The 21738-nt window shown below is 38.3% G+C and overlaps 1 non-coding gene and 1 pseudogene across 1 annotated transcript; both read left to right on the forward strand.

Moving 5' to 3' along the window:
• The first annotated feature begins 14851 nt into the window (after nt 1-14851).
• Nucleotides 14852-15837, forward strand: LOC139942699 (microfibril-associated glycoprotein 4 pseudogene; annotated as a pseudogene).
• An 888-nt stretch (nt 15838-16725) lies between these two features.
• On the forward strand, nt 16726-16808 carry Trnal-cag (transfer RNA leucine (anticodon CAG)). The gene has a single exon. It is a non-coding gene; the product is annotated as a tRNA-Leu (tRNA).
• The last annotated feature ends 4930 nt before the right edge of the window (nt 16809-21738 follow it).

Raw genomic sequence — 21738 nt, forward strand, 5'->3', positions numbered from 1 at the left:
TAATAATAATAATAATAATAATAATAATAATAATAATAATAATAAATCTGTCGATTTGTTCGGAATTTACGTGAATTTCGTGCCGCGTCACAGGCTGTTTAACGTGTACTTAAGGAATAGTATGACAAGTCGGCACCGAAAATTACCAAGTCGTCGGCTCGCCACAAATTTTAAAACATCTATAAAACAGGTAAGAATGACGCAATGGTGACGTCAAGTATTGGAATAACTAAGTTAAGTTATAAGCACAAATTTGGAGTGTAATGTGTAACGATGGGACATTGTTTAGTACAAGATTATTTCACAACAAAATTTGTGTACAAACCTAATGGGAATAGGGCCGTAAATATAAATAATAAGAAGAATAATAATAACAAAAATAAAAAATCTCTACGATTACAATAGGCGTTTCGGCTGTAATAGGCCGAAACACCTAATAATAACACAATTTATATAGCGCCTCTTCCTAAGGTTACAAAGCCCTCGGAGAATGACAGGAAAAAAAGAAAAAAAAGGGAATGCAAACAAAAACCAATAGGAACACCACGACTAGGTAAAGCTTGCAGCATTTAGCCAAGAAATTCCCGCGAAAAGCCGGTCTCTCTTTGACTAAAACCGCAGGCCATGCAATGCGAGAATTACTAATTGAAAAGATATAAAGTGACACGTTGCCTCGGATCGGACGAGTTGGTCTATACAAATCTTTTGTTATAAAATGCAAATGGTTTAAACAATTTTGTAAAGTAGAATACAATGATATACACAAATTAATATGCCTCGAAATTGCGTGGTTTTCTTTTTACTTTGCGAACTAACACGCTCGGCCATTTACGGGAGTCATAAATTTGACCCACATAAATGGCCGACAGTGTCATTTTGACGATGTAAAATGAAAACCACGCAATTTCGAAGCGTATTGTGCGGATCAATGTATTCTACGTTTACATCATCTTTCTACCCATATGCATTTTATAACAAACGGTTACAAACGCTTTTTATAGACCAACCCGTCCTTTAACGTGTTCCTTTAAAGCCATTATAGCAAACACATGTCATGACACGGCGAAACGCGCGGAAACAAGAGTGGGTTTTCCCGTTATTTTCTCCCCACTCCGATGACCGATTGAGCCTAAGTTTTCACAAGTTTGTTATTTTATATATAAGTTGTGATACACGAAGTGTGGGCCTTTGAACAATACTGTTTACCAAAAGTGTCCAATGGCTTTAGAGTTGGTGGTATAGTTTTATGATTTGCATGTCAGCAAAGTGATAATTCATGGATGAAACGAAGCAGAGACTCTTGTTTCATATTCCAAACAACTGATAGGAGGAACCAGGTCGAGCATAATTGTAGAATTGATCGGGGCTAAACACATACGATGGGAATGATTGATCACAATCCTACAACTTCTCCCCTAGGGAACAATTTTCATGAATCAACGATATTGAAGACAGGTAATTGGGGTCGCTCAGAAACACCGAGACATACCTTCAATGACAAAATAAGAACTATGAAAAAGCTTTCGTTTGTGAATCCTGTTCCTTCATCAACGCATCACGGAAACTTCGACCGACACTGTAAACAATGTGTAACCATAACATTATATCTTCAACAAACTTGAGTCATAATTATTTGACCCAGAATCTCAATCCCGGGTGCCTTGGCCCTTTATGGATAAAAATAAAAAGTAGAAAGGATTCTTCGCCAGTTAAAAATTTGTTTGTTCCATTTTTCATGGGTAATAATGATCCATAATTGTGTCATGCCCTAGGTGACCTGAAGCAGATCGAGCCAATTTAATCCAGGGAGTTTTTGAGATTGCAGCGTCATGACGGATTGATTTCATTCTTGTGAACTTGTTTACGTGAGCCATTGCAATATAAAGTATGAAGTTAATGCATTAATATTTCCGAAGCCGAACAAAAGGTGTATTTGTTTAAGCAGAAATTGGTATTACTTTCAAACCCTTTGGTGAAAATGTTGAATATTTTTGAGGTATGTTATTATGTAAATATTTGTGATGATATTTTGCCCAGGTTGCATATTGACACCGATGGGAATGGCAACTTAAAGTGTCACTCTTAAAGGGAAGGTACACGTTTGGTAATTACTCAAAAGAAATATAAACTTAAAAACTGACTTGGTAACGAGCATTGGAGAGCTGTTGATAGTGAGAAACGGCTCCCTCTGAATAACATAGTTTTTGAGAAAGAGGTAATTTTTCGCAGAAAATAATAAAATACTTAAAGCTAGAAGTATTGTATTCCTATTTGAAAGCACACAAATTCGTCCAACAAGGGTGTTTTTTCTTTCATCATTTTCTCGCAACTTCGATGACCGATTGAGCCCAAATTTGCACAGGCTTGTTATGTTGTGCTTATGATGGGTTAATCCATAAAAGAAAGTAAACAAAAAAAAATATAAAAACATTATTTTAGATCCCTGTATCTTTCCCCGCAAGTGATACGGATTATGGTCACGCAACTCGCCGTAAAGGAAATCAAATCTGAGTTGGTCTTTTGAACCGGACCCGGTAATTTTGACATAGAATTTGGATCTATTTTCAGGGGCTACAGGGGCCATTGTAAGCTATCGTAACGAAACCTGCAGTGTACGTACAATGGCTGACTGCATATTTTATATTTGGTTGCAAATTTTTGCGTTTAAGGCCCGGTCACACAGGCCCCGATAATGAGAACGAAAACGATAAAAATGCACGCCCTCGATTGGTTGAATGAGCGTGGGCGTATTCTGCGTGGAGCAATTCAACCAATCGCGAGCGTGCATTTTTATCGTTCTCGTTTTCGTTCTCGTTTTCGTTCTCGTTATCGGGGCCTGTGTGACCGGGCCTTTTTGCGTTGTTTTCTCGCTCCAGGGCAAAGCTTATTATTGCATTAAAATCGTTAACTCCGGCTCACTAACCGTTTTCCTTCGCTAGTGAATATTTCATGACATCGCATCAAGTAAAACGTAATAGATCCGAGTGGGATATTGATTTATGATAAAGCCATACAGACATAATACGAAAGGGTAGGATAGGGGCAGCGTCAGGAAGCTGTAATATGAGAGCGAAAATAGTACGGGGGGAACCTCCGAATGGATTTACCGTCAGTTTTCCACGAATTTGATTTCGAGACCTCAGATTTAGAATTTGAGGTCTCGAAACCAAGCATCTGAAAGCACACAATTTCGTGTGACCATGGTGCGACAATGTTTTTTTTTTTCTTTCATTACTATCTCGCAACTTTGACGATCGATTGAGCTCAAGTTTTCACAGGTTTGTTATGTTATGCATATGTTGAGATACACCAAGTGAGAAGACTGGTCTTTGACAATTACCAATAGTGTCCAGTGTCTTTAAAACGGTTTCAAAACTGCACCGCACTCTTACATGTAATTTGACTTGTTGTCCACTCGGCTGTCTTACACAAGTCGTTTTGAAACGCACAGCAGTTTACAGCAATAAACATGAGTGACATTATGTAATTATCACTAAAAGCTTCACTTGATGTAACCATGGTTCTTTATCTATGCTATAAATGATTGATCTCTATGTCTATTGAATCAGGTTTGAACGGACGCCCCAGTAGCCGCCGTAATGTTCAATCTTGGTTCCTAACTAAATTTACCCAACCTCGTTCCGTGTAATGCACTTTCCCCGCCTTACATTTTAGTAGTTGAGGCTTTTAAATGACAGTTCATAAATACGTCAGACACGTTTCGCTATTTCTTTTGAAAACCTCTTCACCACACATTGATTCCCCTTTTAATGGTTGTCAGATCAAGAAGTTGCTATTTTTGGTTTATTTTGACACTAATTTTGTTTTGTTTTGTTTTGTTGATGCAAACACATAATAGCGGTTATTTTTTTTTTTTTTTTTTAACTTAATCAGTATTTAACTAAAGGGTCTAAACAAACTTTTGTGGTAAGAAGTAAACAGCTACAGCTTTGGTTAGTATACTTCAATAGAAACATATAACTTCGAAGTACAGTACGGTAACCAGAAACAAATATTACCCCAAATTGATGTAAGAAGCGTCATCGCTTTTATTTCTGCATTGAGGTACAGCTATAGTGATTGCTCGAAGTGGATGAGTATGTAACCATTAATGCTGTATGCTACGTAATGTTCAAAATGTGCAGCAGAGACAAATTCAATCTGGAACTAATCACAGTTAGTAGAATATTTAAAGCAAATACGCGTACGGGAAGCGATTTTTTTTCCAGGATGGTAAAGGTCAAAGTTAGCACATTCGCTTCTCATTGGCTGGGTTTTGCTGATGCATTGAAAAGTTGTTGCATATCCATACAGTCCATAGACTTTTATTTGCGATGCGATGCATATCACATACTCTTTAAATGATAGGAATTTCACCCAATGCATTTAACCAACCAACAAAAAAATTAATTTATTGACTCGACCACCCAGTACCTTAACTCTTTTTTTTCTGAGGAGTCTAGCAAATTGAAACCATGGAGGTTGTGAATCGTCAAGGCTGACGAAAAGTGGTATGTGATGAGCGAATAAATGCAGCTGTTCTTTCCCTTCTGTGTACAACGTGCAATAATGCATACTTAAACACAGACCAGCAACCAGCCAATGGGAGCGAGGTATGCAAATCTTGGCCTTTACCATTCTGGTAAACAACAAATCGCGTACGGGAACGCTCTATCATTGCAAAGCGTGACATGTATACAACGTGTTTGAGTCCACATAGCTGTTCGAACCGAAGACATGGCAACAGCTGAAAACCCCAAAAAGGGATAGTGCCTTGATTGTTGTATTTCTAATTAGCCCTTATACTACTTGTCAAATAATACATATTTAGATACATATTGCCAAAGGATTCATTACTATTGTTTACCACTTAAATTAATACTTTCAAAATGCCTTCAGGGCCACCATATTTGGAGATTTTTTTTTTTTATGGAATGATTGTATACATAATTGCAAGTTAACAACATTCCATATGGACTTTGCAGCCAGACGGGGTTGTAATACTTTTTCTAAGCAAACGCAATTATCCCGTGATGAATATGCTTTCAAAGGCTTCCTAGAAAAGATTACTAGTTTGGCGCCAATGTTTGTCTAAATATAAATTCAAGTCATCATTACTATCCATCAGTTTGCGTAAATTATAACCGCGAACATTCATGCTGTAAAAATATCAGGTTCGCCCGTGCCCGGTGTTGATAGATATTTGGGCAAATTCACACAATTCAGTTTTGCTTTCAAAACTACGTTTGTATGTAATTACCGAACGTCAGCAAAAAAACAAAAACAAAACAAAAAAAGAAACAAAACACACATACGCAAGGCATTATTTGACATGTTCCGGAAAATCGCTGACACAGCGATATAGCCTCGTCGAAAGCGTCCTTTACGACCACTACACTTTGACTGTTTTTCTGAAAACCTTAATTTTATGCCTCTTTCTTGAAGGCACTGGACACCTTTGGTGATTGTTCAAGACCAGTCTTCTCACATGTAAGAAGACATGTAAGAAGTATGTGACAATTGCCAAATGTTTCCAGTAAACGTTTGTTATAAAATGCATATGGGGAGAAAGATGTTGTACAAGTAGAATATGATGATCCACACAAACTTGCCTCAAAATTGCACGGTTTTCCTTTTACCTCGTCGACTAACACGGTGGGCCATTTATGGGAGTCAAATGTTTCGCACAGTAAAAGGTAATCCACGCAATTTCGAGGCAAATTTGTGTGGATCTTTGTAATCTACTTTTAAAACATCTTTCCAACCATATGCATTTTATAAAAAAAACCGGTTACAAACACTTTTTATAGACCAACTCGTCCGATCCAAGGCAACGTGTTCCTTTAAAGCCATTGAACACTTTCGGTAAACAGTTTTGTCCATGGCCCACACTTCTTGTATCACAACTTCTATATCAAATAACAAACCTGTGAAAATTTAGGCGCAATCAGTTTTCGGAGTCGGGAGAAAATAACGGGAAAACCCACCTTTGTACCCGCACGTTTCGCCGTGTCATGATATGTGCTTAAAATAAACCCGTAATTCTCGACAACGATAATTGGTATTGTTTTACTGTTTTTCTCAAAAAGCAAAGCATTTCATGGAAATATAATTGGAAAGAAGTTTTTCACCACTACCTTCTGTAAACCCTGTAAGTTATTTGTAAATCTGTGAACTTTTTTTTTTTTTTTTTTTTTTTTTGTACCGAAAGGGTCCAATGGCTTTAAGAACTACAGTTTATCTCAACAACGGCCTATGCATAAATTAACAAACTTATGAAAAGTTGAAATCAGTTGGTTGTCGAAGTTGCAAGAACACGTGTGCTTCCAGATGCCTTGATTTCGAGACCTCAGCTGAGGTCTCGAGTTCACTTATTTTGAGTGGTAGTACCTTTAAAGTAATTTACGCACAATGTCTGCACCTGTCATTTCATCCGTGTGCCTTCTTGAAAGTCACAAACAAGATCGATTTGAGACTCATTTTACGAAGTAATCAGCGCTGATCGATAGGTGTGCAGTTTGATTGCATTGTGAAGTTTCGGCTCCAAGATAGGTTGAACACGATTGCCTTGGGTTGGGTTGGAATTGAGTTAATCGGCTACAGTCAAGTATCTTGGAAAGCAGTAGTGTAACGTTTTGTGAAAGCGCCATAGCTTACCAAATCGCTTAATGAACACAAACTAAGACAACAATATCAACAATTGAACACTAATTAAAGTGACAGTGACCCCAAAAATGCGATAATAATTGAACAAATGTGAACTGAAAATGGCCCCTTAAAACGGGGCTATCAATTGTCAAAACATCCGTTTCTAACACCCAAACTAATCATAGTAGTGAGAAATATAAATGAATACTCGAATCAAATCTGAATGTTTTACACGAGGAGGGCATGTATGCGGATGAGTGATTACAACGGCATCGTAGACATATCAACGAATAACTTTAGCCATAACAGATACTCTTATTTACTACTCCTATTTTGTTTATTCTAGGATGTCTTTGAAATCGACTCCCCGCGGACACGTTTGAGAAACTACTTAATGTTTGTGGGTATGTGGAACCATTGGGCTACCGCTCAGTTCAAACCAAGCTAAAAACAATCTTGAACAATCTATCGGGTACACTTAGTTGCAGTTTCTATTTTTTCTTTATAAGAAACAAATCTCGCGAGTTAAAAGTTTTCTGATAAAACACTAATGCATAGAGAGAAAGCGATGGTGATGAGCGTCAAATCAAGAAACAGAGACCAACGATTGATGCAGCCCCGATGCCGCCTAATTGATTAGAGCTTCAGCTGCGGAGTCGGGTTGTTTTGGCAAACATTGTCGGGATACATGGGTAATTAAGAACTGCTCTTATTCTTGTTCAATGTTCAAAGTATAGTATTCAGAGCACTGTTGGCACCGATGTAGAACTTAAAGAAAACAAACGCTGACGTTTTTAGGCGGAATACTTACCAGTATGCTTTCTAGCTTGAAGCAGTTGGTAATTAGGACTGGCACCAATTCAAGTGGCCTGCCCCAAATAATACAGATTAGGTTACTTCGGGTGTAACCGTGATAACAATAACCAATAACTCGCGAAAACTCAGTTATTTTGAAGGACTGCGAGCAAGACATCGCCGACATTCAAATGAGTAGATACAAAGTTACGCATTCCGGTTGTAGCCGATATAGGGCAACTTACTAGACCAAAGGCGGTTGCACTTCCATGTAAAGTCATCGTGTGTAACAATTCCCCGCTTCTATTCTTATGTGAAGCACTAAGCTCAATGAAGCGCTAGTCTTCCGAGCACTTTAAAAAGGTTGGAGTGCAAGTCTTGAACATTTAGTGCATGACATCGAGGTTTTCTAAACATCGTGACTTGAGTTAATTGCCCCCCCCCCCCCCCGTGTTTGTTTCTTTCTGTTTTGTATGAACCAATGTGAATGTACAATTTCATGTTTGTAACAATGCATGCGTTTGATAGTGCACACATTATTATAATTATCTGTAGCTTAGCGTCTTGTGGATTATTTCAACTCCCTTGGCAGTCTTAATATTTATTATAAACATTTATAAATAGAAGGAAACATTGTAAAATTTTCTCTTATATTCCCCCGTATCGTACAATATGTAACATGTCCATTCACAATAAACTTATCATTTATGATTTAAATTCACGAATATTTTTCCAAAAAAGAAATGCTGGATTTTCACCTAGACATGCAACTTGACCAACCATTGACCGATTCAAGGAGAGTTCAAACCATCAAACCATCAATTGACAGAGGCCGATAAGAGAGAAGGTATTGAAAGATCAAGCTCCCTGCTAGGCAAATGCAATGATATTTCCTTTTTTTTTTGTATTGGCTTTAGCGCGTGGACTGTGTTGATGTTTGCATTGGATGTAAGTGCCTAGACTTTGTTGATTATCTGCAAAGGCCGAAGCGCAGATGGAAGATCATAAGATTGAAAGCGGATCTATTTGAAATCAATCCATTACGATGTGAAGATGCAGCCTCAATGAGCTCAGGATGTGTGTTAAATACTTTGAATAGGGTTACAAATCTCACTATTACATGAGTGTATGGGTTTTGTCCACCAGACGAACAGTGGTCAAACTGGGTATTGTGTAATTGTTTTATTGTGTACGCCGGTACAAGAAGTTTCGGTCAACAAAAACACCTGTTCCATAGATGAGTTTTCTTCGGTAGATTAAACTGTAACTTAACAATAGCGAATAATCACTTTAAATCGCCCATGTATCGATTATAACATCTGCTGTGAGCTCCAGTGATCGTAACATGCTGCCCTCATATTGTGCGCTGTGGGCAATACAACTACTTGCTATTATTTTTTTTTTTTTTTGAAATAAGTACGATTTACACAACTATCCCTCGAAATAAATGTGTTGTTTCGGTCATTAACCTTCCTTAGAAGTGCAGCCCTCTTAATACGTTTGAGTATAATGAACAGACGTTACGAAGCAATTAATGATTAGGCAAAAAAACAAAATGTCTCTGGCCACGATAGAATAATAGAGAAAGTGGCAAATTTCAAACAGTTGCTTAATCACCAAAAAAAAAAAGCTAAGCACATTAAAATGCTAACCAGAATATGGTTACCAGCCAAAAGAGACTCCCACTTAACGTATGTTACTGGTGCCCGGTTTACTTGTTCAGAGAGAAAACAAAAGCAATAGTTTGTGGTTTTGCAGCTTTTTGAGATTATTGGGCCAAAAGCAATACATTTGTTTCGTTCCGCCCTATCATATTTCAATACAACGTCGATTACAACGAACATTTTGTCTCCACGAGAAACTTTGAAAAATGGCAGCTAAAAAAGTTTAGCATGATTTTGTCGGAGATGAAAAGAACCTACGTGATGATTCTCCAAAACAAGAAAAAAGGGCCTGGGTCTGAATCCCACCTGAGTAACGCCTTTTTCACGCTACTTTATTCCCCGGGGTTGCACCCGGGGAATAACGGTCTTAACTGATTACACAAAACTTCACCACACACATCTTTAAAAAGTCAATTTTGAAGAGTTTTCAACCTGTCGCTAGAGGGCGGTATTGTATTTTTGTGACGTCATTGATATTTCTTTTTGAACTGCCCACCCTTGCCAGGCACTAACATCTTTTGCCACTTTCGTTCACACTAAGATCGATTTACCCCTGGTCTCCCTCTGTCTGACCCGGCCTATCCCTACTCTGGGTTAGGGGTAAGCGGTAAAACCCTGGGGGTAATCTTGAAACGTGCAACCGGAACCCCGTGGAATAGTGATACAGCGTGAAGGTGCGCCGAGGTAACCATTGGAAAAAGACAAGTCCCGGGGCCTCTCCGGGGCTGTATTCCCCGGGCATAAGATATACAGTGTGAAAAGCGCCAATGATTTCTGAAGTTGTTTGTCTGTGGATATATGGTGCTTTAAACACATCGGTGTAATGGTCACAAACTAAATGACAAACTTGTACCTGTCGAATCCCGATGCATTTAACATAGGCTTATATCATCGCAGTGCCCGCTGCTAGGATTTACAATGCCTCTACCTACTACATGGCAGTTTTGGGTAGTTATGACATTAGCTGTTTAATGGCGCGGGTTTGAGTTCTGGTAGAGTAACACGCCTGTGGTTGTGTTTCTTTCCTTCACATAACTCAGAAAAGCCAAAAGAGCCTTTTACACACATTAAGTGTAAAGGTAAACTATTACTTATTCCCACTGCAAGTAAAACGTACACAAACACGTTCATTTATGCGTACTCAACGGCCATGTTTAATATTACCTTTTAACACAAAAAAATACAGTTGTTGACATAAAACACATTAGCAACATTCTGGAATTGGGCTGTCCCTTCGGGGTAATTCGTCACAGCGCTGTAATTGCCCTGGCTAGGCGATGCCAGACTTTCCTCCTCTCTTGAGACTTAAAGACGGGATGAAACATCCACTGTTCAGCTGTGTAATTACAAGGCGAACAGTAGGAACCAGCAGTACTTAAGGCACGTGATATAAGATCATTTGTTCTAAGATATTTATTGTATATAATCAAGAGGAGGGAATCTGTAATAAAGTAGAAGGGGAGACTTCAGCCGATGTGCCTGTAATCGGTCTCGACTCTTTCAGGTATTAGCATTCCTTCATTATCGAGATGAGGAGTCCCTGATTCTACATCTCTAATCCTCGAGAGCATCTATGTGATAATACATCAGGGTGATATATGCACCGCTCTCATGCTGTCACTCAGTTGTGTAGATATTATGTCCGAAAAATTGCTTGCAGAGGAAAGAGAGAAACTAAGCAAAGCACAAGAACAGAATAAATGTGACAAGTAACAATAAATTGAGATATTCGATACATGGACCATAAAAAGGTTTTGTGAGGACCTGCTATTGAAATAGTGGGTCCGGAACTTTCTCAAAAGCTGAACATAATATCAAAAATAAAATTAAGTTTTGTGACTGGCCTAAATTATTGAATCACGGTCTTTATGAGACGAGTCCAAATCAAAGTAAAATACTTACCCTCTCAGAAGCTGAAGTTGTTGTCATTTACGAAGCTTCTCATGCGTCGAATTCGAACCGTGCATTGAAAACCAAGCTTTTAAAACATAAGGCGTAACTCAGTTCAATGGAAATGTGTCTAAGAGCCACAATAAGAGAAGGTGTATGAGTGGGAAGCAGGACTGACATAATGGCAATTTTGTTTTTACAAGGTGGCACTGTGCTGCCTTATTCGTTTGAACAGGCTAACGGAGTGTTCCACTCCTACTGTCATGTCTGTAAAACATAATATATAAATATAAACACAACGAAAACCATCAAACCATCACGTGTTGCCACCGTGTTCTCACTCCCGACAATAATGTCATGGTTTGCCTGCACAAGGGTCCATGTTTAACTTAAATTTCCCCTCTAAACAAAACCCCTTGTATTTCATTAAACTATTAAGAATTTCACTTTTGGCTTGCTCGAATTAGAAACGTGATGTAATTTATTAAACATCCTTGTAAATTCAGGGAATGCACATACAACTTTACAAACATTATTTTACGTAGAAACACGATTTTCAATAATTGTCTTTATGATCACATTTAATTCAGTGGACGCTACCGTGTTGGTAATAACTCAAACTATTTATTAGCATTTAACCTTACTTGGTAACGAGTAATGTTGAGCTGTTGATCATTACGGAAAACGGCTCCCTCTGTAGTATTGTGATTTTTGAGAAAGAAGTAACTTTTAACGAATTTGATTTCGAGACATGAGGATTATAATTTAGGGTATCGAAATCAAGCATCTTTTTGTGAGAAGAGTGTTTTTCTTTCATAAATATCTCACAACTTAGAAAACAAATTGAGCTTAAATTTTCTCAGGTTTGTTGTTTTTGAAGACTCACTTGGACTTCCGTGTACTTGAACGTACTCTACGCATTGCAGGCAAATTCAATGGGGGTCGATGTTTGATCAAGGCAAAGTCTGCCTCGATTGACGTCACAAAAGGCTGAGTCACCCCTTTTCTTTTTTACATATAAATCGTGACATTCAATTACTAAAACAATTGTTTTATTGTTCATTAACATATAGTCTTATATCATCTTACCTACAACTATCAAAGCTTTTCAACGTGCTGACAACAAGCGAAGGGGGCGTTTCATCCAATATGGTCCCTCACTGTAGGGTTAAACACCAACATGTTTCGTAATGTCCCATGTACTCTTCTTATTCACTCGTTTCTAACATCAGATACCTCGTAGGGATGAAAATTGATTGCGGGCAATCCATGGGTTACTCACATTACAACGATCTTAAATAGCATGATTCAATTGTCCCCCTAATCAGAATTATTTACCCGTAATATAATACACCGTCCGATCCTGCCCAGTGGATCCAACTTGTAAATTATTCCCCGGGGCTCTTCGTGATTAAAGGCACCTGGAAATAAGATTTTGTTTTTTATTTTAAACATAAGAGTATATGTTTATTAACAACAAAACAATTTTTTGAGTAATTGTTTTGTCACGATTTATATGTTAAACAAATTAATTAAGTGACTGGGGGGTTGACTCCGCCTACCCCTTTTGTGACGTAGGAAAAGAAAGACTTTACCTCGATCAAACATAGACCCCCCTCGATGCGTAGATAAACACACGTGCAAAAGTACATGTAATTCTAAGACGTGAGTTTGTACGCTGCGAAAAAGTTTTTTTTTCTGGCATTTTTCCGGCAATGCCGACCAGGTGTATTGCTGCTGGATGCAGCAAAACAACTAAAGATGGGGTCAGTCTTCATCTGTTTCCTGCAGCTCTCAAGTATAGGCGGTTGTGGGCTGCGAAAGTCAGATTAACTAGAGCAAAGTGGTCCGGTCCGACGTCTTTTTCAGCGCTGCAGCGAACACTTAGAGCCGTCGTGCTTCGAATCCTGGATACACAACTCATTTGACATGACGAGAAGAGTCATTCTTAAACACGACGCCGTCCCAACAATTTTTCTAGCTAGTGGGAAGTCGAAAAAAGGTATCTGAAAGACGTGACGAACTCAGAGGAGCATTTGCTAAACGTGAAAAAAAGGGTAAGTTTGAACTTTGAGGGTATGTTTTTAGCTTTTGCCAAGTGACACGATTTTTTTTTGGTACCGCATGCGATTCACCGTGCGTGCAGGTCCTATGTGACCGTCCGCTCATTATACAGCAGCCATAGTGCGTGCAAGGAAGTCTGCTCCGTGGCCGTATTTCTTTTATAATACGTAGGCAGACCCACATCTTACAACCCATTTGGTCACTAAAAAGTCGCATAGTTAAATAAAAATAGCAGCAATAGCTTTTGTAAAAACCACTAGGCGTTCAACATGTTCAAGTTTCAATGTACGTATGTGTGTAAAATCGTGTCTAAATTTGTTTTGATGTGCCATGTTCCCAGGCGTAAAGTACGGGGGCCCGAATACAAATTTTCTCTCCAAATATCGCGCCTTGAAATACGTCACGAACAACGCCCTCTCGGATCGGAGCCTACTCGTAAATTTGTAAATACAATCAAAACTAAGATTTTTAAACCTTAGATAACTTTTTGATCACATTCCTCTCATAAAAACACATATTTTAGTGACAAAAGCTTTATTTAAATAAAATACCACTTCCAGGTGACTTTAGGTTAATGACACACACGGATACGAACATTATAACGTATAACAATTCAAACTGATCAAAAGCTTTCCAGTGCGCTGATATCAAACCATGGGGGCATTGCAACTAAAATGGCCACGACGCGCAGGGTTTACAAAAATTAGACATCGTCTTTCCCCCATAAGACAGTTTTATTATATCGTTTCTTCCATAGAATTCCTCGTAGTGGTGATTATTGATCAATGTGGAGTCCTTAAGATACTCACATTACACCGGTCTCAAATAGCATGGCATTTAGTTTCCTGAACGACTTATGCAATCCGATGTGTTGTAATTCATCACTGATATAGTATTAATTCCAAGCATATCATATTTCGATATCCATTGACAATAAACTGGTGTTTAAATGCTGTCACTCCTAAGCGAATAATCCGTGCTTACCATACAGCTACCGTGTTACAAGAGTGCCCTTTATTTCATTATTATCTCACAGTTTCAATGACCAATTAGGTTCAAATGTCCACAGTTTTGTTCATACATAGTTGAGATACTGTCTTTTTATAGTTAACAAAAGTCCCCAATGTCCATAAATTAAACAAGCCACTTAGCCAATATAACCTTATTAAACCTCTTAACCACCATCATACATTATCTAGTGTCCTAGAAACCCAACTTTGCACTCAGCTGAATAAATAACTAATGGCTTTAATCTAGGCCGACTAGGTCAAAATTATAGGTAATACTATACGATACATACTAAAAGCAGTTTCATCAACAATGTAATACTTTGTTATGAAATATAAAAAGGGTGCGCTGCACAAATTGCTTTGAAAATATTGCAAACTGCTTCTCGAGCATCACACTCAATTTTACTCTCGCTGCGGCCACAGTGCTTGTTTTTAACCGTACGGGTAAGGGTGTATCTGTAACTGACAATCAATTAAAGACCAACACCGAGTGAAGATAACTGCATTGCATCTAACAGCTTTCTTAGCTACCTTCAGAACGGACACGTTCATGGTTGCTGTCTTGATTATTTTCATGGTGGAAAGGCTACGTTATCCAAATTGCTCAACAAAGATTGTTGTTTATACACTACATAGCTATCTTTTTTTCGCTGTGGCCACAGTGCATGTTCGGTACTTAGCCGTGCGGGTAGGTCTGTCCATGTAATTGATGTACAGTCAAAGATCAACACCAAGTGAAGATACTAGATTACATATGGCAACTTTCATATTATCTTCATCATGAAACGGGTCATGGTTGTTGTCATGATTATTTCCATGGTGGAAAGTTGCACAAGTGAGTGCATCACAAAAGGTTCAGCCTTTCACATGGTCCGCGATCGTGCGTTGCTGAACCATGTGTTTAAATGGAAGACTGAACCATCTTCAGTAAACTGCGTGCGACATTGCTTCACATATATCCACAGTGTGTATCAGTCAACTATCACATAACAACCCGTTTGTGTGAGTTGAATGACGGCAGCAGGTCACGCGACCCAGATGACTTCGTTGAGCTGCAAGGAAGTGTGTACTATGATGACAATGTGAACAACACTCTGTACCCAGCACAGAGCACTGCAAGTTACAGCAGTTGTTTGATGATGTATCAAGCTGGTTATCATAGGAGTGGCATATACACAATCTATCCAACAAGTCCATCTGGTGGGTTACATGTTTACTGCGATATGGAGACTGATGGAGGAGGCTGGATCGTGTTCCAGATGAGACAAGACGGCTCGGTTGATTTTTACCGTAACTGGACTGAATACCAATCTGGGTTTGGTGATCTGCATAATGAGTTCTGGTTAGGGAATGATATCCTGCGTGACCTAACTAAATCGGGTCAATGGCAACTCAGAGTAGATTTGGAAGATTGGCAGTCTAACAGAGCTTGGGCTTCTTATGGTGAGTTTGGTGTTACAGGTGACAAGTACACTCTCCATGTCGGTTCATATGATGCTCAGAGTACAGCAGGTGATTCATTGACAGCATGGCACAATGGGCGCCCATTCACTACCAAGGACCAGGACAATGACGTGTTTGGTGTAAACTGTGCTGTGACATATACCGGTGCCTGGTGGTATAGAGATTGCCATACTGCTCATCTGAACGGTGTATACTTCCAACAGGCAGATGCGCCGTTCGGACGGGGAATAGAGTGGATGGGTTGGAAAGGTCAAAGATACTCGCTCAAGAAATGCAGCATGAAATTACGGCAAGTAATATAAACTCAAAGTCTGTCACTGCGCACTGTCGTTGGTCGTTGGGGCAGTGCAAGCCCGCCCAGTACCAGCTTGGAAATATACATGTACCTAGTTCTTTACATCACTTACCTAGGTTCTACACAAATTACAAGCATGCCGTTACCTACCAACAGAGGCAGTAACATGGGGAGACGATTACAACCTGTGTCAGGGGAACTGTGCATCTTCTTGCCCCGTTTTGTCGTTAACTACTGACACGAATGTGATGTATCGGGTGCTCACTTAAGAATTGTAGCATGGGAGTACGGCAGGTAACAGACAAGTTAATCAAAAGTAGGAACTCGAAAATAATTGACCCCGTTGAACTGGTTGTTAACTTCAAAAACATTGTCTAACAATTTAAATTGTTCGTTGTCTTTGTTAAAGTGAAGGTACACCTTTCGCAATTGTCAAAGACCAGTCTTCTCACTGCGTGTATCCCATCATATGCATAAAATAAAGATAAGCTTGTGAAAGTTTAGGCTCAATCGGTCATCGAAGTTGCGAGTAAATGATGAAAGAAAAAACACTCGTAATGGACGAATTTGTGTGCTTTCAGATAGGAATAAAATACTTCTAGCTAGAAGTCTTTTAGTATTTTAGTGAGAAATTACCCTTTTCTCAAAAACTACATTACTTCAGAGGGAGTCGTTTACCACGACGTTTTTGACCATCTACAGCTCTCCAATGTTCGTTACCAAGTCAGTTTTTAAGTCAACTTTGTTTTGAGTAATTACGAAACATGTACCTTCCCTTTAAACTTGGACTATTTATTTGGTTTAATGCAGCGTTCGTTGCATTGACTTAATAAAACCATATGGATATAAAACATATTACAAAGGTTTGTTTCATTACGAAGTGGGGAAATATCCGGTCAGGATGGCCGAGCGGTCTAAGGCGCTACGTTCAGGTCGTAGTCTACCCTGTAGGCGTGGGTTCGAATCCCACTCCTGATACTTTTTTTAATTATACTATTATACATATAATAACTACTAAAACAAATAATAAACGTTATACCTTAGTCACATTATTAGACAGGATATCTGTAAGTAAAACAAATTGGCAGTGATGTTGTCGTGTTTGATATTGAAGCAAGCAACCAATGAAATACTTTATTAAGATATCATTTCTAAATTTGCATTTGTTTATATTCATAATAACGATAATGTTACTCTTTTCATTTCTAACTGTTGTAACGATTCGTACAAATATTCCGTAGTTTGATAAACACTTTTGCTGTTACGTCATACTATTGATAAACGTTAGCATACTTATTTCATAGGAATTTACACTCAACCAAACTCGTTACGGTATGCACTTTACTGTGGATTCGTGAAGACTTGTTGCAAACTTAAGTTAAAAAATATACTTGAAAAGGATCGTCTTTTCAAATTCAAAAAACGTATGTAATAATATTTTAATGTACACATTCACGTTTAAGAAAAAATAAATTGAGTAACACTTAATGTGGATGTTTCAAATAATGTTGCAAAGGATATCAAGTATTTCTACAAATTATACAGTAGTTATACACAAGACCAAAGTGTAGATTTCACGTAGTCCGTAACAATATACAAATGTGTTGTGTGCTTTAATTGCTCTAAAAACACCGATAACAGGTGTGGAGAGGATGGCTGTTTCCTCATCATAGCCATCAACAACTTGACAATGTGGAAACTGCCGCCTTCAATTCCAACAAGGGCACAAAATAACGATTAGCCTGTGAAAGTTTGGGCTCAATCGGTTATCGAAGTTGCGAGTAAATGATGAAAGAAAAAACACCCTTGTTGGACGAATTTGTGTGCTTTCAGATAGGAATAAAATACTTCTTCGACCAATTTACTAGCAAGTTAAGGGTTACTTTTATTTATAACGATGTAAGTAAAAGGCTATTGTAAAAGCAAATGCTAGTTTTTGTTTATACGACCCATTGTTTTACTTTTTTTCACAAATATTTTAAGGGAAGCTTTACTATTACTATTTGTCTTCAAATTGTGTTAGTTTAGTGTAAATATGTGAGCATTGTGTTTTGTGTTAGAAAAAGTACATTATACCCTTTGACAAAGTTGCTTCATGAACTGTCCATGTAGTACAAGTTGATGTTAATGTATGATAATTTAATTGAGTTTGACAAGTTTAAGTGATCACACCAAGTAGAAATGTTTTTTAAAATTAAAAGTGAAAGTCTTATGTTTGCTATTATACGTTACAATTTTAACTTGTATCAATTCTAGTCTTGCAGTGTGCTGTGAAATAATTGGAAGTAGGATATGTGTTATGGTTTGTTTAATGGTAGTTAAAAAAAATCAAATCTGCTTGCAGAAGCATTGCATGAACAGTCACACAATTAAAATGATTGGGTAAAATATTACAACAACAGTTAAAATGGCATATCTATATTAAACATTAAACATACAAAATAAACATCATAAATAAATCAAAATACAATACAATACAATAAAGCAATACAATGAACTTTCCATATTTAGATGAAAGTGACTCACTCGCCATCGGCTGGAGTAAAATAGCTTTTGAAAAGTGTTTGCAGACCACTGACTGCTTGTCGAATTATTAATATTTTAAGTGTTGCTGTACAAAGTGATTTAAAACTTCATGGTTTTGTTTCATACCTGACGAATAAACCATTCAATTAAAGGCAGTGGACACTATTGGTAATTACTCAAAATAATTATTACCATAAAACCTTACATGGTAACGAGTAATGGGGAGAAGTTGATAGTATAAAACATTCTGGGAAACGGCTCCCTCCGAAGTAATGTAGTTTTCGAGAGAGGAGTAATTTTCTACGAATTTGATTTCGAGACCTGAGATTTAGAATTCGAAGTCTCGAAATCAAGCATATGAAAGCACACAACCTCGTGTGACAAGGGTGTTTTTTTCTTACATTATTATCTCGCAACTTCGACGACCGATAAAGCACAAATTTTCACACGTTTGGTATCTTATGCATATGTTGAAATACACCAACTGTGAAGACTAGTCTTTGATAATTACCAAGAGTGTCCATTGTTTTTAAATTCGATTTAATGATTAGATATCGCCCCTTTTTACATGAGCGTTTTCACATTACCTTCCATACTATCCGCAACTCGACACTGTCTCCAAAGTCGTCAATAGCAGAAAGGAAATGTCTTTGTCATTTTAAATAATGTCTTTATCTCGCCGATGAATTCGAAGAAGGTTTTCCTGTTACATGAGAGACATGATTCAATTTGGATTCAGGACCTCCCGTTGCCAATAATGTGCACTGCGATCTCATTAGTCAATGAGCATTGACAATCAGAACGAAACATGCTGACATCCAACTGTCCAAATCCCAATGTGGGGAAGATAGTTTGCCTCAATTATATTGATGCGGCTCGTCAATCCTGCAATTCAATTATGCAGTTCTATCCAATTTAATCCTGTAATCCTAATGATGTGGTCGGTATGCTTAAAGGCAGTGGAAACTTTTGGTAATTACTCAAAATAATTATTAGCATAAAACCTTACTTTGAAACGAGTAATGGGGAGCTGTTGATAGTGTAACATATTGTGAGAAACGGCTCCCTCTGAAGTAATGTAGTTTTCGAGAAAGAAGTAATTTTCAACAAATTTTATTTCAAAACCTCAGATTTATAATTTTATGTCTCGAAATCAAGCATGAAAGCACACCACTTCGTGTGAAAAGGGTGTTTTTTTCTTTCATTATTATCTCGCAACTTAGACGACCAGTTATGCTCAAATTTTCAGAGGTTTATCATTTGATGCATATGGTGAGATACACCAAGTAAGGAAACTGCTTTGACAATTACTAATAGTGTCCAGTGTCTTTAATACATACACTAATAACCCAGGGATGATATTAACTGTTTCTGAATTCTTTTGAGGGTTCGAATCATTACAGGGTCCCCATTGGTGGTTCATGTTTATAAACTGGACGGATTGACCCGTGCGTAAAACAATAAACGTGCTTAAATTGGTTGGGTTACGTTTGCGTCCCTTTAGTCAGAACAATATCCCACATTACAGCGCGTAAGTTGGCCCTTGAGAGTTAAGGTGGACTTCTCCATTGTAATAACACTATTTAACATTATTCTTTTTAAAAGAGATAGTCATTACATGGTGTTACCGCAAACCCTTCTATAACACTATTTAAGCATTTTTTTCACGAAAATGTGTACTTGTATAGACTTGATAAGTCTACTGACACCACCAAATAGTTTTTACCAACACCAAATGAGTTTAATAGAAGCATAAATGCTTCAGCTGCCATGTATTACAACAGGTGCAAATGGGCACGTTGCTTGTATTTGTACTTGTTTTGAAGACTGCTATATGCCTCAGGGACATCGTAGAACGTGCAACATCTTACTCTTCATGTCTTCTTCTTATTTTTCAAATCAAGATAATGAATGTTTATTAGGATCAAATAACGGCTCTAAGCGCCTTCTGGCCTAGATATACTTTGAAACACACCCAATTTACCAGAGGCATGTTCCATATTATAATTAATCGAACCTTGCTCCCGTGAAAAAAACGTGCTTCATAGCGGCATCAGTCACGTGCCATAGCAATTTGTTCGGGCAATCCTGCCTCCACCGACGTTCATCCTTGCATCTTTGGTTACTAATCCCCAGAGGGATTTAACGAGTAACCGAACTTTGAATGATCCATTTGTTCTTCATCCCAAAATGGTCAATCAATTACCGTATGTAATCTTGTTAGCCTAGTTCTAGTGTGGACAAGTTCTACTGGTGTTTTGCTGAGTGGGAACATACGTTGATCGCGTTCAATGAGGATGCTTTCAGTAGGGTTATCTTACAGTTCGAAAAACCAAACAGCTTCCTCAATGGAATTACACATTTAAGGGGCATGTTAACTAGTCTCGTTTGTAATATATAATTGTTCACCTGTTAAAGGAACACGTTGCCTTGGATCGGTCGAGTTGGTCTCTGAAAAGGGTTTGTAATGCTTGCAAATGACTAACAATTTTCTGTCGTTATCAAGCACGATACTGGTGAAAGTAATTCCGTTGAAGGTGTTTCTGATCTGGGACAAAAAAGACAGCTAAAAGGCTGCAAAAAGGTATCCGTTTTTCTACGACGTGTATGCGCTTCTGTATCCGTAGCTAACATGTGTGCAAAATACGATAGCCGCGGATACGCGTCACGTGAACACACGAAGTGTTGACGAATCGGTATATGTATGTGTATCCGTAGACTTGCGAAACCTCTCCGATCAGGTCGCATGGAACCGTAACTCTCCACCCGGTTACTGCACCCTCGCGCCCTCGTTATTTAAATCAATAAAGCAAGTGTGTGCATCCATTGACCAGGTACAAATCATTAAAACAAGAACAAGAACTATAAGTGGGTTATGATGTCTCGAACTTCATTGCTTTGGATAATTGATTTTGTTGACCTGAACTAGAACCGTAAAAATCATAAGCCCGTTAAAATAAGACGTTAAAACCCAATTCATATTGCATGTGGACTGTGTCGTCAAGATCAATGCATGCTAGTGGCTGTATATCGAATTGAACTCCCTTCCAGTTGCCGCCAACAAGCACGTGCGTTCAAACCGGGTTTAAGTTTTATTACACAATGTACAGCCACGGGCCAGCTATGTGATTGGTCGACATTAACTAAATGGCTCCAATCACACTCTGCAGAGTGGGAGCTTCCAGCCGGTTTCCCTTAACGTTGTGTTTCCCATGACGGATTTGAAGTTTTCGTCAATCCTGCAGCTAGTTCTGTCATCATTATTTAGGACGGACTAGATGGGTCGCCAGTGCTTTTCGGCAATGGTAAACAGACACTGGTCTTTAAAAGCCGAACGAAGTGTGGCGTCAGATTGTCGAGCCTGCCACAGACTTGCAATTGT

The sequence above is a fragment of the Asterias amurensis genome, chromosome 10, assembly GCF_032118995.1.
Source record: "Asterias amurensis chromosome 10, ASM3211899v1".
In the NCBI taxonomy this organism is placed as follows: Eukaryota; Metazoa; Echinodermata; class Asteroidea; order Forcipulatida; family Asteriidae; genus Asterias; species Asterias amurensis.